Here is a 17,436-nt window from a genome sequence, read left to right on the forward strand (position 1 = left end):
AAGCATTCTTGGGTTTATCAACCTCCTTAATTTTTAAATTATGATAGTCCAAACGAAGATCAATCTTAGAGAAGAACCTAGCACCCTGAAGCTAGTCAAAAAGGTCATCAATCCTAGGAAGAGGGTACATATTCTTCATTATAACCTTTTTTAGCTTACGATAGTCTACACACATCTTAAGAGACCCATCTTTATTTTGCACGAAAGCACAGGAGCATCCCATGGATACATACTAGGAGAAATGAAACCATTATCAAGTAGGTCCTTTAACTTCTCTTTTAGATCCTTCAATTTAGCCAGAGCCATCCTACAAGATGGAATGGAAATGAGACAGGAATTTAGTAGAAGATCAATCCAAAAATCTATTTTCCTATCTGGAGGAATTCTACGAAGATCATTGGGAAAAGATTTGGGAAATTTATTAACTACTGATATAGATTGCAAAGAGGGACTCTCAGAGTCAAAATTCTTAATCCAAACTAGATGATACAGACACTCTTTGGAAATAAACTTCTGACCTCTAAGATAAGAGATAAACTACCCTTTGGGTACTAAGGAATGCCCCTCTGATTCTATTACTAGATCATTTGAAAAGTGGAAACTGGCCTTTCGAGTCCTACAATCCAAGGAGCATAGCATGATGAGGCCAATCCATCTCCAAGATCATATCAAAATAAATTGTGACAACCTTTATCAAATCCACCAATGTCTCCCTATGAAAGATAGACACCACACAACCACTATAGAGTTTTCTAGACACATTAGAATAACCCACAGAAGTAGACAAAGGAAAGGGTTTAAAAATATTTTTGAGATCAAAACCAATATGCACAGCCATATAAAGGCTCACATAAGAAAGGGAAGAACTCAAATTAAGTAAACAGTATACATAACGAGAGAAAAGCTGCAACATACCAGTAACAACATTACTAGATTCTCAGATTCCTAATGGGTGGCAAGATTATAGAGACGATTTCGGCCAGTACCAGTACCGGAGGTGTTGCCCATTAGTGCAGGAACTAATAAAATAGAGATCGGAACCTTATTAGCCTCATCAGCTACCTTAGCTACAGGACAGTTCCTCTACATATGTTCAGGCGAACCATAATTAAAGCATAAGTTCCTCCCTACATTACAATAACCATAATATAGTTATCCATAAAATAGGCAAGGTGGATAATGTGGGGGTGATAAGATCCACTAACCTGATACTGGGTACCCTGTTCCTTAGGATCATTGCAAGTCTAAAAACAACAATCACCAGAAAGTTTAGGATAAGAAAAACTCCTCGATGAGTATGAATTTGAACTTCCCCAATTCTTATTTATAGTCCATGGCTATCATCTCCCAATATTCTACTGATTCACACCCTACTTTAAATATCTAAACTTCTTATTCTACCTCTCTCCTATCTTTGTCAATCTCTTTTTTTCATACTCTACCCTCTGCACATAAACCATAAGCTTGGATATTTCCATATTATCGTTTAACATTAAAGCCTTGTATTCTAATACTAAGTCACGGGACAACCCAAAAACAAACTTCCTCAACTTGGCCCTCATGGTAGACACCAACTCTGGGGTATAACAAGACAACAGCTAAAATTTCAATGCATACTCATTCACACATATCTTTTCTTGCTTCAGATTCACAAACTCTTCATCCTTAGCTTCTCTCAACTCCTGAGAAAAGTAATGATTAAGAAAAACCCCTAAAAGCTTATCCCATCTGACTAGCTCAACATCATTACCTCTCAACTACTCCCACTCTTTATACCATTAAAAAGATATATCTTTCAACTGATACATGGCAAACCCCATAACTACAGAATCAGTAACATGCATCACCCTAAGAATATTATGCATCTCATCAACAAACCCTTGAGTATCTTTCACAACCCTAGAGATTATAGAAGTTAAGGGATTAAGTCTCATGAACTGACCAACCCCATAACCTCAGATGAAGGGGAAATAGAGCCAACATGATTAGACAGGCGAGTATGAGATGATACCAATTGAGTAATCAGATGAATTGACTGGCAGAAAACTATGTTAGAGATGTCACCTTGAGGAATATATGGATGAGTGTCATCAGCTCGAGAATCCTGAGGAAGACTAGCAGGAATCGGTGGAACTCCATAAGGGAAAGCACAAATAGGAGTAGGGACGCTAGACTGAGTTTGTACTCTATAAGCAAGGGTGAGTTCCATCTATATTCCTCAGACGAAATAGAGGGTATAGCAGATTTTCTACGAGCATCATATCTTCAGTGAGGCATAATGTAGAATGCGAGTAACCCAAGACTTAGAGGAATTTTGAAACATACTAGAACACAAAAATGTAAAACATTCCTAAATGTCTTATAGCCTCCCCTTATAAGTGTATCTATACACCTTTAAAAGAACTTATCTCAACACAACTTTATAGAAACCTAATAACCCTGAACTATTTAGGGATACCAAACTTGTGATACCTGAAATAGGGCCTAGTCGTGATGGGTTTCTCAAGCCCACCATGAGCAGGAGACCACTCCTATAGCCTAATATTAAGAACACAATACAGATAAAAAGTAGTAGACAATCATATAAATATATACTTATATATAGAAATAAAAGTAGATAAGATTAAGACAATTTAAGAATCATAAACAATATACCTATATATGCCCACCAAATCCTTTAAAAAGTAGAATAGCAAATAGGTCGGGACATACCCCAGACCATGACTAAGAGAGTAACAAAAGTGGAATACTAACGATTCCTAAATATAAAAAGAAACCTAATAAAATAGTAAAGGTTTTCAAAAGATTCAGGCTCGCCACTTCACCTAAACTCAATGGATATTTGCTCCACCTAATACTACGCGTGAGTAAATAAAGAACCCTACGGCCCTACACATGAAATGATGTAGTGACCAGGGACGGTTAGTGAGATAAGCACTGGAATGTAACTCACAGAGAGGGATAAAATAATTCCATGTCTAAAATTAGACAAAACCATATGCGTACATTCCTATTTACATATATACGATGTTGGGATAGGGTATAGGGTCATGAACATGAGAGTTTAAATTTATTAACCTTAACTATATAGCTCTATCCATCCAAAAGTCACCCATGGGCTATATCGATTCAGCTCCCTCTAAAAAGTCCCTATCATGAGTTAACCACACAAACCAAAGAAATCCCTGCTAAAATTGCCCAAAGAGTGTTAGCTGCACAAAACAAAGAAATCCAAGAGAGGGACAGATACACCAATACTTCAACCATCCCAAAAAATATAATATGTGAACTATTTACACGATCGTAAAGACCCCTACTCCGACAAACGTGGTTTCCAGTATTGGTCCCACCAATACCTCCACCTTCACAGTGAGCAACATAACCCTCTTTAAACCCAAATTAAAACATTTGCACATAATCCTACTATTAACCCAGGGGTCATTTATTAAGCCATTTAGTGTTTGGTATCATCATACCAATTATGCTTGCAAGCTAATACAAATATGGCATTCCAATCCTACTAACTAATTTGACTCCTAAGTTCTAATTTAAAAATCCAAAACCATGGGCACCTAGGCCTTTCAAATCCAATTTATCCAGTTATCCTCTATAAGTAATACAATTTCCAAAACCAAGTTAAATCATGCATATGACCATGTTCTCAAAACCAAATTAGAAAATTGGTTGAGATTAATGTCAATTCCAAACCAAAATCCATAAATTCGGGGGAACCTATATCCCTTACTCCAACAATTTTAACCATGCACCCATTCAGCCCCAAAAATCATCAATTAAAGCATAACCAACACATTTAAACCATGGGAAATATAATTATAGTAATAATCATTTAGAAGCCTCAACCCAATTTCAAACCCAACCATTTAAAACCACATAAATTGTGATTTACATATTCCATTATATCAAATTAATGTTTAGGGAAGTCAAACATGCCTAAAACACAAAATAATAGGAAGAGCATCCAACGTGAGAGCTTGAATTGCTTGAAAACCCTAGTTTTCTCTTACTTTGGGGTGTTTAGGATGATGAGAGTAGTGCTTGATTTGATTAACTGATGTTAATAGGGCCCGTCAGATGTTATAAGCTTATGAGTGAAGTGTAAAGAAAGTAAAAGACCAAATTACCCTTAATTAAAATATGCATGAGAAATGGCTCCAAATTGTTATGAGTCGGGTAACAATTCATGATGACTGGTCACAAGTCATTTCCTGGACTCATTGCCTTAGCCAAAACTTTGGGTATTGATAATATCATGGTCTCAAGTCCCTCACCATGACTTATGACCTTACCCTATGACTCATCGGGTCTATTCATGATCCAAATAGTAACCTCAGGAAACATCACTTATGAGATGATAAGTCTAACCTAAAGACTTATGATTAGTGCAATGACTCATCACTTGAGTTGTTTCCTGGTCAGTGTTGAATTTCCTTCCAAATTTTTAGAGTTTAACACCTGGGGTATTTCAATAAGAGAGGAATTTTTTATTTTTTTAGGCTAATAGGAATGTAGAGAAATATTTTTGAATGATAGAGGATGGTTTTTGATGAGGAAAAGACCAAAAAAACCTTACAAACACGTATGGAAGAAAAGTATTCATAGATGGAGCATCACCTCCGTGCCATTGTGTTATCGCGGATGCTAACCTCCCATGACACACTCTTATTATGGAGGTCAAGATTTGTAGCACGCTCTCATCGCGCCCTAACTAAAATCTCATAACAATTTACTTTGAACTAAGATTTATGACTTGTTCATGGCATTTCAAAGAAGACTCAAGGAACTTAATTTGATAAGTAATGGGCGACTTGAGACTTCATCTTCTAGGTGAAATACACTTTTGAAGTTGACCTTAGTAAATCTAATAGTAGAAATCAATTGGTAGGAATACACTCAACTTAAATCTATTCTACGCATTTATTATGATAAATATTTGTATACTAAGCACTCACCACATTAGGGAATTAGTCATGACATCTATGAATAATAAGGAAACATAGAGTTAGGCCTTTAACATATATAGAATGGTTTGAATCTAGGCTTGAAAACTCTAGCGCATTACATTATCTCCCCCTTAGGATTAATCATCCTAAAATGATGGATAAGAACCTTTTAAGGACATATGGTGAAAACTAGAATCGTAGATTTAACTTTAGCTCTCACAAATTACAAAAAGGTCGACAATGACATTAACTCATCCAATCAACATAACTCTTGAGATTCTTACACTTCATAATAACATGAAACTAAAGAATGATTATGGAGAATTTAAAAATGATATAGGATTTAATACCTTCGATAACATCTTTCGGAGTCCCAAATAGAAAAAGATATCTAGCTTTCATATCTTCCTCTGACTCCCAAGTAGCTTCCTCAACCTGCTGGTTACTCCATATTACTTTTATTGAAGCTACTTCTTTTGTACTCAACTTTTGGACCTGACTATCTACAATTTCTATAGAAAGCTCCATATAATACAATGAATCTTTCACTCCAATGTTCTCAATGAGAACCACAAAAGAATGTCCACCCACACAATTCTTGAGCATAGAGACATGGAACACATGATAAACCAATGCCAAACTTGCCTGTAACTCTAATTCCTAAACAACATTTCTAATATTCCTCAAAATTTTGTAAGGACAAATGTAATGATGTCTAATCTTACCTTTTTTCCTAAACCTCATCAGTCATAGAAGAAACTCTCAACAACACCCAATCATCAATTTTGAAATCCAACTCTCTTTGGCTCATATCTGCATATGATTTTTGATGACTTTGAGCGGTCTTAAGCCTCTCATGAATAACCTTAACTTTCTTCATTGTTTGGTGCACAAAGTTAGGTCCAAATAATCTAGCTCGTCCACCACATACCACCCAATAGGTAACCTAAATCTCCTACCGTAATGAGCCTTGAATTATTCCATTTGTATGCTAGAGTGACAACTATTATTGTAGGCAAAATTAATAAGAAGAACATGATCCACCCAACTACCTTTAAATTCAATAATGTAGGCTCTCCACATATCCTCCAAAGTCAAAATGGTGCACGCTACTTTCCCATCTTTTTTAGGGTGGAATGTGGTGCTAAGGTTAACTTGAGTACCCAAAACTTCCAAAGATTCCTTCCAAAATTGAGAAGCAAATTTCATACCTCTGTCAGATACTATGGAAATGGTATCCCCATGCAATCTAACAATATCTTGAGTGTACAATTTTGCATACTCCTCAACAGAATACATCATCTTCACAAATAGAAAGTGAGCAGACTTGGTAATCTTGTAAACATTAACCTAGATAGAATTACTTCGGAGCGATAATATGAGAGACCGGTGATAAAGCCTATATTTCTTATCTCCTAATCCACATGAGAATAGATATGTCTTGCAATGTACCACCAGGCCTCAAATTCTTAACCTTAACTTGATGAAAATTAGAGCAGTTGGAAACAAAATTTGCGACATCCCTCTTCATATTATTCCACCAATATAGTTCTTTTAAATCATGATACATCTTTGTAGCACCAGGGTGAATAGTATAATCGAAAACATGAGCCTGGATCAAAATTCTCTCAAGAAAGTTACCAATATTTGGCACAAATGCTATTACTTGGTACGCAGTATGCCATCTCCCACAATATCAAAAGCCAAGACCTTCTACTAGCCAACATCCTTCTTAATATGCATAACTACAAGATTATTAATTTATTTTTCCTTTACATTGGCACCCAAAGAAGACTTATCTTTCTCGTGAATGGCCACTCTTCCATTCTTGAAGTCCAAAAGTCATACTTCCAAAATAGAAAGCCAGTGAATATCCTTCACTGGTTCTCTCTTCTTATCTTCTATTTGTCAAAGGCTACCTATAGATAACCTGTAAAGAGCATCAGGAACCATATTAGCCTTACCTAGTTGATAATGGAAACTCACATCATAATACTTAAATAGTTTAAGCCATATCTTTTGCTTGAGATTTAGATCTTTCTGAGTGAAAACATATTGCAGACTCTTTTGATCAGAGTAAATATCCATATGCACTTTATATAAATAATGACACCAAATCTTAAATGCTAAACCACTACTGCTAGCTCAATATCATTGGTTGAGTAGTTTTTCTCATGGTTCTTTAGTTTCGTAGAAGCATAGGCCACCACTTTTCCATGCTTCATAAGAACACAAATAAGCTTCTCTTAGGATACATATACTACAAAACCCTTAGTACCTTTGGGTAGGGTAAAAATAGGAGTAGATGTAAACCGATCTTTTAACTTCTCAAAATTGACCTCACAAGAATTGGACCACTGTATCTTAACTTTTTTCTAAGTCACCATAGTTAATCACACATGTATAATAGAGAAACTTTCCATAAACCTTCTATAGTAAGCCGCTAAACCCAAAAAGTCCAAAAATCAATTGGAGTTGTGGGTCAAGGCCAGTTCTTTATCGCCTAAAACTTTTGAGGATCGATCATAATCCCTTCACTCTAAATAATATGATAGAGAAAAGCCACTGAGTCTAACCAAAACTCCCACTTAAGGATCTTGGCATATAATTCTTGATCCTTAGGGGGTCTAAAGGACAATTCTGAGGTTATTGTCATGCTCCTCCTTACTCCTTGAGTAAACTAGGATGTCATCAAAAAATACAATAATGAATAAGTCAAAAAATATCTTAAACACCCTATTCCTAAGATCCGTGAAGGTTGTGGGGAGTTAATTAAACAAAAGGACATTAAAAATTTTTCAAAATGGCCATACCAAGTTCAAAAAGCAGTCTTGGGAATATCAACTTCCATAATCTTTAACTAATTATAACCTAAATGAAGATCTATCTTACAAAGACATTTGGAACCTTAAAGCTGGTTGAAAAGGTCATCAATTCTAGGAAAAGGGTACATATTTTTCACCATTACCTTATTAATTTGGTGATAATAAATGCACAGACAAGGCGACCCATCTTTCTTTCCCACGAAAAGTATCGGTGCAACCCAGGAAGAGGTACCAAAATGGATAAAACTTTTATCAAGGAGGTCTTTCAACCATTCTTTCAACTTTTTTAGATCCATAAGAGCCATCCTATATGGTGGAATAGAAATGGGTTCAGTATCTAGAATAAGGTCAATCGCAAAGTCTATCTCCCTATTAGGAGGAATTCTTGGAAGATCATTGAGAAAGAATTTAGAAAACTTATTAACTACCAAAATTGATTGTAGTGGGGGACTTTCAGCACTAGAATCTTTGACTAAGACTAGATGGTACAAAAAACCCTTACATATCAATTTCTAGGCTTAAATATAAAAAATGAATCTTTCATTTGAGTCCAAGGAACTACTCTCCCATTCTATGACTGGTGCATTAGGGAAATGGAAAGTGATATTTCTGCTCATACAGTCCAAGGTAGCATAACAAAAGCGGATCCAATCCATCCCTAAAATTACATCAAAGTCTACCATGTCAAGCTCATCCAGATCCACCTAGTATCTCAATAAAAATTACATACAACATAATTTTTATAAACCATCCTAGTAGTCATAGACTCACCAATAGGTATAGAAACTAAGAAAGGTTTAAGAATATTTTTATGACAAATACCATAATTAACAGCCATATAAAGGGCCACATAAGATAAGGTGGAATTGGAATCAAGGTGTACATACACATCACAAGAGAAGATCTTTAGAATACCCATGACAACATTTGGTAAGACCTCTACATTCTAAAAAGTAGAGAGGGAATACAGATAGTAGTCACCCTAAGAAATGGCACCCTTCATCAATGAGGCTAAACACGTAGTCGCTTGGGCCTTATTGCCCCCAAAATTTCCTTTTTTGATGGGCACTCCAACTGATAATAACCAATCCAACTAAAATATTTGCCCTATACCCTTACAGAAGTAATAAAATCCATGATGAAGTTACCCGTAAGTTCAAAGAACAGGATAAGATGGAGCCGACTAACCACACTAGCCTGAGAATAAGTAACTTATATCTTGGGGCCATTACTATGCTAGAACTATTGATCAACTGATAGATTATAGGCTGGTGCACTAGTGATTTATTAATCATTACCCCAATATTTATTTTTGAACCATTGTCTAACCCTTTTACCACTTTGTTGTGGGCTTGTAGCTTAATCTATTGGCCTGGCCCTTTTATTCTTCCTCTCCTCTTCCTCGAACTATTACTTATTTTTATCCTCTATCTGCTGTATATAAAACACTAACCTATATATAACTATGTCACTGTTAAGCATGGAACCCTTACATTCTAGTACCAAGTCTCCAGAAACACCTAAAATAAACACCCACGTTCAGGAAATTATGTTAGACACCAATTTTGGAGCATAATAAGACAATTGAGTAAATTTTAAGACATACTCCTTAACACTCATATTGCCCTACTTCTAGTTCACAAACTCCTCAGCCTTGCCTTTTCTCCATTCTCGAGAGAAGAAGTTAACAAGAGAGGTGTCACAAAATTCCTCTCGAATAAAAGGTTCAGCATCTTCACCTCTAAAATTCTACCACTCTTCATACCATTGATAGGCTACCTTTTTTAGTTGATAGGTTAAAAACTCCACCCCCTCAGTATCATAAGCATGCATTTTCCTTAAAAAAGTTTCCATTTTATCAACAAACTCTTGAGGATCTTTCTCCACTTAAGACCCAATGAAAGTTGATAGGTTCACTTATAAAAAATGGTCAACCCAAGTAACATTCAAAGAACCAATAATAGAACTACCATTATCTAAAAGTTTGGACTAACATGATATGATCTAAGCAAGTATTTGGATAGTTTATCTCAACTCCTTACTAGAAACCTTACTTAAGGGAACTAGTTAAGGGTGATACTAATTCTAGGAGCTCGGAGAGGACTAGTTGGGACTGGTAGAATCCAGTAGGAGCAGTGGAATCATAATTATAGGCTTTATTATGGGTTTGAATCCCATGAGTAGGATGAATCCCTTCAACATCTGCCCTAGTGAGGGTGGGGATACTAGTTAAAGTCCTCTGACCATTAGTCTATTTAGGAGGCATGATCTAAAACATGGGAAAACTGAGTAGTTAGAAAAATTCACTTGAAACTAGACTCCCTATCATGAACTAGAGCATAAATAAAAGACAAACATTATAAAATGTCTCATATCCTCTCATTTATAAGTGAGGTACTGAAAAACCTTGGCTTTGGACCCTTACAAAATTTCCTAAGTTAAAGTTTCTGGACCACATGCGACTAGAAGGTACTAGTCATATAATAGGGTATGGGTCAGGTGACTTAGTCATATGTTGTCCAGTGTTGGGTGGTCGAGTTTCTAAAAAGGGTACGATTAGGTGTGTATGATTCGTATAGTTGGTGATGGGTCGTTGGGTTAGGTTCTTATTTACTTAATCTGAAACTTAGTAACTTAAATTGGATCTGAGTATGAGTGGCTTACCATGATTTATGAGGATGGGGTACAAGCCGTATAGTCCAACTCATATATTCGACATCATTCAACCCCTTATGATTTTATTATGGGGACGGGTTAAGGGTACTAGTCATATGCATTGGAATGAGTTTGTCTTGGTGTTCGTATATTGGATAGTGTTGGGGGTATAAGGGATGCCTAGGGTATAAGTGATGGCTACCACTTGTATGATATGGTACAATTGGAGGGGGTTGATCGCACCTTCCTACAGAAAAACTTTACAGTTTAATTTGGGGGTATTCTGGACATTTCCCCTTATAAATCCTTAGTACCTGATGACTTTAAACACCTTTTGGGGGGCTTTAATAACGTATTTGCAATTAATAAAACACTTTAAATTCTCTTCAATCTCTCTCAAGGCTTTTGGGTTAAGAAACGCCAGGGTTTCCTAAATACAATCCATTTGGGGCTTAAGAATGTGATTTTTTTAATCTTCTTCACCACCTAAAGCATGTTACTCCTCCTTCATTGTGAGTTCTAATTAAAGGCATTTTTTATGAATTTTTCTCATTGCATAAGTTGTGATAACATTTGATTTTTAAATTATATTTGGGGGTTTTGGTTATAATGGTCGGTTATGGTTTTCCTATGTCATTTACTTCTGGTTTTCATAACATAGTGGTGGTTTGAAAATATGGTTTCATGGAAATAGTTAATTAGTGCTTAGTTTTTAATTTGGAAACTATATTCCCCCAATGTGTTTGATAAAATGCCTATGAGAATGCTTTTCTACATAGTTAAACTTTAAATGAAACTATTGCATGGTATAACTTTGTAATGGAACTTAACCTAGTTTAAATGGTTATAAATGGTTAAATGGAAAGGTCTTGGTGGTCATGGTTTAGTTTAATTAAAATCCTTGTGGGGTACTAGGGAATCCCCCAAGCAAACATAATGATGAAATACTTGTGGGGTACATATGAATCCCCCAAGTAAACATAATAGTAATGTAATCTATGGGTACAAGGGAATTTCTTTGCTTCTTTAAAAGGTTAGTTAAGGACATTGCTTGCAAGCTATACTCAGTATGACGATACCACTACTTATAGCATTATTTATTAATAAATGGAAATTGTGGTTTGGTTGTGTGGTAATAGTTTTAATTGGGCAATAACGGTAGGGTGTGATAGCTAATCATGAAGGTGTGAGTCCAATGAACGGACACTGGAAAATCATGTTTGCCGACATAAGAATTGGTAATAGAGACCATCTATGATACTTATGGGGTACATGGGAATCCTCTAAGTTACACTTGTATATATGTATCATGGAGAGCAAATGGTACACTTAAATCCCTTACTCCTATGGTATCTCCAATTAATACGGCTATACGGATTGAGGCCCATTTAAGGGGTAACACTGGACCCATATAGCCTGTGGGAGGTTCTAGGATGGTTAAGCTATACAGGTCAAAGTTTTTAAATACATGCTAAACCCGGTTTTCTTTGCTGGCATGGATATATATATATATGTGTGTGTCTATATGTGTATGTGTATAGTCATGCATGCATATAGTTTTTACTTGGTTTAAAAGGTAGGCATTATTTTATACTTATCATGAGTGCACGCTAGAGTTCACCCGCTAACCCATCTTCAGGTGATGTATCACCACACGATGCAGGAATCGGCCATTTTACTCCTCCTACTTAGTGATTGGATTTGGGATCAGCTCAGCTGGATTGAAATGGTGAGCTTTCATATTCTAGAAGGCTTCATTTCATGTCATGTATGTCTTTACTTATTTTGGTCATTTTATAAACTATGGCTTTGGCTATAATCGGGGTGATGTCCCGACCGAATATTGTTTTACTTTCAAATAGAGGTTTTGCAAAACTACTATGGTTTGGTATGGGTGATGTCGGTAGTGGTTTCAGCCTTAGTATTATTGATATTGGGGATCATACCATTTGACTTTATTTATGATTGTTCCATCCTACTATGTTATGTTATGGACATGAACTTGGTTATTATGTCAATTTGTTTATGGTTGATGGTTGGTATTGGATGGTTGAGCTTATTTGGGTTAGTCAAGGTTGTGAACCTAATCCTAAAGTCTTTGGGTAGTTACACATGCTATCTTGTTATATGTTTGGAATTTTTTTTGACTCAGAGCATGTGTTTGGAGGTAGGGTTGGGTAACGGCGGCAGTCTCTCGAACTTGGGATGCCCATTACGATAAGACCCTAGTTTGGGTTATGTCAAGTTGGTATCAGAGTTTTAGCTTCATTTTCAATTGGGAGTCTAGAAAATTCATGTCGAGTAGAGTCTCTTTTAAGGGTGTGTAGCACGCTACTCATAAGAGAGAGGCTACAAGACATTTAGGAATGTTTCACTTCTTTGTGTTCTATTTTTAAGCTTGGAGTCTAAGTCCTAGAATCTTCTCTAATTCCTAGTTGTTGGGCTTTCAGATCATGCCTCGATGATCTAATATGCATGGAAACTCCTCTATCCCAACTAGGGATGATATTGATAGGACACTCTCTACTCAGGGGATCCATATTTGGTCTAGGGGCCCAGTACCTGACTTTTCTAGAGTAACACCAGTCCTCCTCAATTTCCTCAAGATAATGTGATAAATGCTATGTTTCATCAGTAGATTCATATAATTGCTCAGTTGGTAGCTTCTCAGGTTGAGGGTGGTGCATCTAGTATTCCATCTTCTGAGGCCACAAGGGTTTGCCAGTTCATAAGGTTGATTTCTCTAACTTTCACTGGTGTTAAGGTGGAGGAAGATCTTCAGGGTTTTTGGGATGAGATGAAAATATCTTAAGCATGATACAAGCCAAGAATGTGGAAGGGGTGAATTTTTCTACCTACTAAATAAAGGATGTAGCGTACCAATGGTACAAAAAATGAGATAGGGCAAGGGGTGATGTGATGGGTCAGATCTGTAGGAGACTTTCTACAATGATTTCTAACCACTTCTTTTCTTAGGAGTTGAGGGAAGCAAAATCAAAGGAATTTGTTAATCTAAAACAGGGAAAAATGCCAGTTAAGGAGTACGCCTTGATATTTTACTAGTAGTCTCGGTATGCTCCGAAGATGGTATTGAATATGAGGGCCAGGATGTGAAATTTTACTTCAGGACTATCTCATGAGTTGATTCTTGAAAGCAAGACTGATTTTCTAATTAAGGACATAGATATCTCTAGGTTTGTCATTTATATGCAATAGGTGGAGGAGGAAAATAAAAAGTAGGTGGAGGTAAGGAAAAGGCAGGGAAATAAGTTTACGTTCTCTGAGAAGAGTGGTACACAACCAAGGAGTATAGATTGGGGTAATTAGTCATGGAGAAGTTGAGGAGTTTTGGTTATTTATCTATAGCTAGTGCTCCTGACCCTAAGCCGTCAGGAGATAGGTGTCAGTAGGGTGGCGATAACTTCAGGGAAGAGGATGCCCAATCTCAGGATAGTGGGGCTAAGTCAGCTTTATCATGACCTATTTGTAGGGTTATTAGTTGGTTGCATTAGGGTTTTTATGATGAAGGGAGGGATAGGTGCTTCAAATATGGTCAGCCAAGCCATATGCTTAGCAACTGTCCAAATCGTAAGGTTTCTTTAGAAGCAAATAGGGTTCCGTTTGCCTCTTCATCTATTCCTACAACAAAGGGTGCTGCTTCTATATCTGTTTCTTCTTCTAGTACCAGCACTAGTTGAAATTAGTTATATGCTCTTATGTCTCGACAGGAATCTGAGGCATTCCCTGATATCATGACTGGTAAGTTGTAACTCTTTTCTTGTGACATGTATTGTTTACTTGATATAAGGTCCACTCTCTCTTATGTGACCCCATTTTTGGCTGTGTATTTTGGTTTTGATCCTGAGGTTATTTTGGATCCTTTTTCTATTTCAACCCTGGTAGGTGACTCTATTATTGCTAAAAGAGTCTATGCTTAGATAAGGAGGAGATATCTCAAGTTTGTAATAGTCAATTAGGAGTCCTTGAAGGTGTCACCTATGAAGGGAATACTGAGATTTGGAAAGAAAAGGAAGTTGAGTTCTCAATTTGTTAGTCCCTATGAGATAGTGAAGTGTGTATGAGAGGTTGCTTATGAATTGAGTCTTCCGGCATAGTTAGCTGCAGTTCACCCAGTGTTCCATGTCTCGATGCTTAAGAAGTGTATGGGAAATCCATCCTTATTAGTTCCACTAGATAGTATTGGGGTCAAAGATAACTTAACGCATGAAGAAATTCATATTAAGATACTTGATAGGCAGGTTCGGAGGCTAAGAAATAAGGAATTAGCACTGGTGAAAGATCTTTGGAGGAACCAATCAGTTGAAGAGGCCACTTGGAAAGTTGAAGAAGACATGATAGCCAGTATCCTTATCTCTCTTCCTCCAGTTCCGTTCCTACCTAAGGTAAAGTGTTATTTCCAGCAAGTTTTTTCCCTTAAAGTCCATTTAAGTGCTCCTATATTTTATTTTATGTTGTGAGAAACAAAATCCTTATAATAGTGGTAAGCTTAGTTGTAAATATCAATGTCAAAGTGTTGATTCTTATCCAAATTCCAATCCTAGATGAATCACATTCGAGGATGAATGTTTTCAAGGAGGAGATATTGTAATACCCTGTGTCTAGAAGTTTTTGTACATCATACGACCTCTCCCTTGAGTTGTACATACAACATACGAGTGGTATGCACTATTCGTATTCAATGGAGTGTGTCATGGTGGATATTCTATTGTAGGTATGACTTGACCCTAGAAGTCATCAGGTAGGGTACGAGTAGTATAGTGGTAAGTCGTTAGTCCATAAATATAGACTCCCTGAGATTCTAACCAAGCTATGAGTGGCAGGCTAAGAGTCGTATAAAGATGATACTAGTCATAGGTGGGACTCGTATGTTGACTACTGTGTACCCTCCAAGATTCTTCCAAGCTTACAAGTTGAGGGGCATTGTCATACCCTTCCATACGAGTCATATGGTGGAGTCGTAAAAACTGGCAACCAATTTCAGTAAAGTTCAACTGAGGGATTTTTAGTTTTTTCCTCTCTTATAACTTCCCATCCATGACATAAAACCCCCAAAGAGGCGTTATTTTCCTTTATTACTCAATCAAATAATGATACTTTCTCCTCCCTTCTTCAAGCACATCAATATTAGGGTTTATCTCACAAAAACTCATCTCACAAGTCTCAAGATTCAAACTCTCTTCACAAGTTAAGAAATTCAGGTATGTATGGCTTATGAACAAGGTTATTCTTTTATCTTTATGCCCAAAGTGCATGCTTTTAGAATTGAATTTACTTATTTTGAATTAGGGTTCATACCTAAATAGCCATATTCTTGAATTATGATATTACCATAAGATAGAAAGCTTGAAGTGTATTAAGATTTACATATATTCATGTTTTGATTTATAAGATTCATATTGTGATTTGAATTTCATTATCTTGACTTAGATATTATAGAAAGATTTCAAGAAGATTATTTAGCATGATATTTTGTTATGAATTTCTTTGAACTAAAGCATGAATTCCAAGTCCTAAGTACAAGTACTGAGTTTACATGAAGTTTATTCTCTTAAGCTCCTTTGACATGTTCTATAACATGATTTAAACAAAATCTTGATCTTTTGATCTAAATATAAGACATGAAATCTACAACTGTTCATCTTGATTATAATTTAAAGTAAAGAAAAGCATAACTGGTTATTCGGTCTAAAGACCTTATGCTATTTTAAGGTGGATTTCTTAAGTATGAGCATATAAGTATTCTGGGAGTATATTTAGCACCGAGTAGAGAATGTGGATGAGCGTGTCCTAAATTCTTAGAAATTACGTGTCACCATAGGTTAAGTTTTTCCCCAATATGGATGAAGTTCAGTGATCACTAAAGTTATGGTTCTATTCTGATGGAAAGGATAGAATAGCTCTCCTCAACATGGGTAAGATGGTAGCTCACATGGTTTATGTCGGTTAGAAGAATCTACCAAAGAAAGAATAAAAAGTAAATCTTTCAGAAACTAAGTGTTATGGCTCATAAAGTTTATCATTATGCTTTATTATGCATATTCATGATTTGCAATCTTTATTTTATTCAAGCTCAAGGTGACTCATTTACATTTAGCATGCATCATTTGAAAGTTTATATGAATATCCCGTTATTGTTTTACGCATGAATTCACCCCTACATACGCAGTACATTCCAGAGGTACTGACCTACATATATGTCTATGTGTTACATTATCTTATAATGTAGGTTTTGGTGCTCGATTCTAACAGCAAGATTGAATACGGGCAACATCACCTACATCCTGACATTTGGTGAGTCCTCATTGTCCAAGGGACCCAGTTTATCATACTTTTATTCATAGATGAAAGTATTTAGTTATTTGACTTCAGTTTATGTTTGGGCCATCTGGGGTGTATCCTAGTGGCTCTCTAGTCAGAATTAGAGGCTTATCAGACTGTTTATGTTTTAAGTTCAAAGTGTTTGTGTAATATTCCCAAGGTAAAGACTCTCAGTTAAGCTATGAGATTATTTACCTTTAGATTCAAGTATGTTAGTTCATTTTTCACATGAGTTTCAAGCTAAGTAGGCTTTATGGGTTAGCTTGGGACTTCTCATAGTCTTGAGCATCTTGTGACATCCAGGGGGCTCGGGGTGTTATAAAAGGGAAAGGTGAATTGAACAGAATACCTTTAATGAAAAGAGTGGAAATTGACCGCCCAATCACTACGGGTGACCTTATGACTCATAGAGTCACCTTACAACTCCTACGGTCCTACACATTGTCTGGGCAGTTTCCATGATCACTAACACTAACTTGGCTATGAGTAGTTCCATATTACTTGTACTTTTTCGTTACGACTTGAATGGTCCAGTCATTTTCAAAGAGGAAACAATTAGGAATCACACTGATTAGGCTATGGAAGACACCTACAACTCGTTTTGAGTTGTTACGACTCGTAACCCCCTAGTCATAGTCAAAGAAGAAACTTCAGGC

The sequence above is a fragment of the Capsicum annuum genome, chromosome 6, assembly GCF_002878395.1.
Source record: "Capsicum annuum cultivar UCD-10X-F1 chromosome 6, UCD10Xv1.1, whole genome shotgun sequence".
Taxonomy (NCBI): Eukaryota; Viridiplantae; Streptophyta; class Magnoliopsida; order Solanales; family Solanaceae; genus Capsicum; species Capsicum annuum.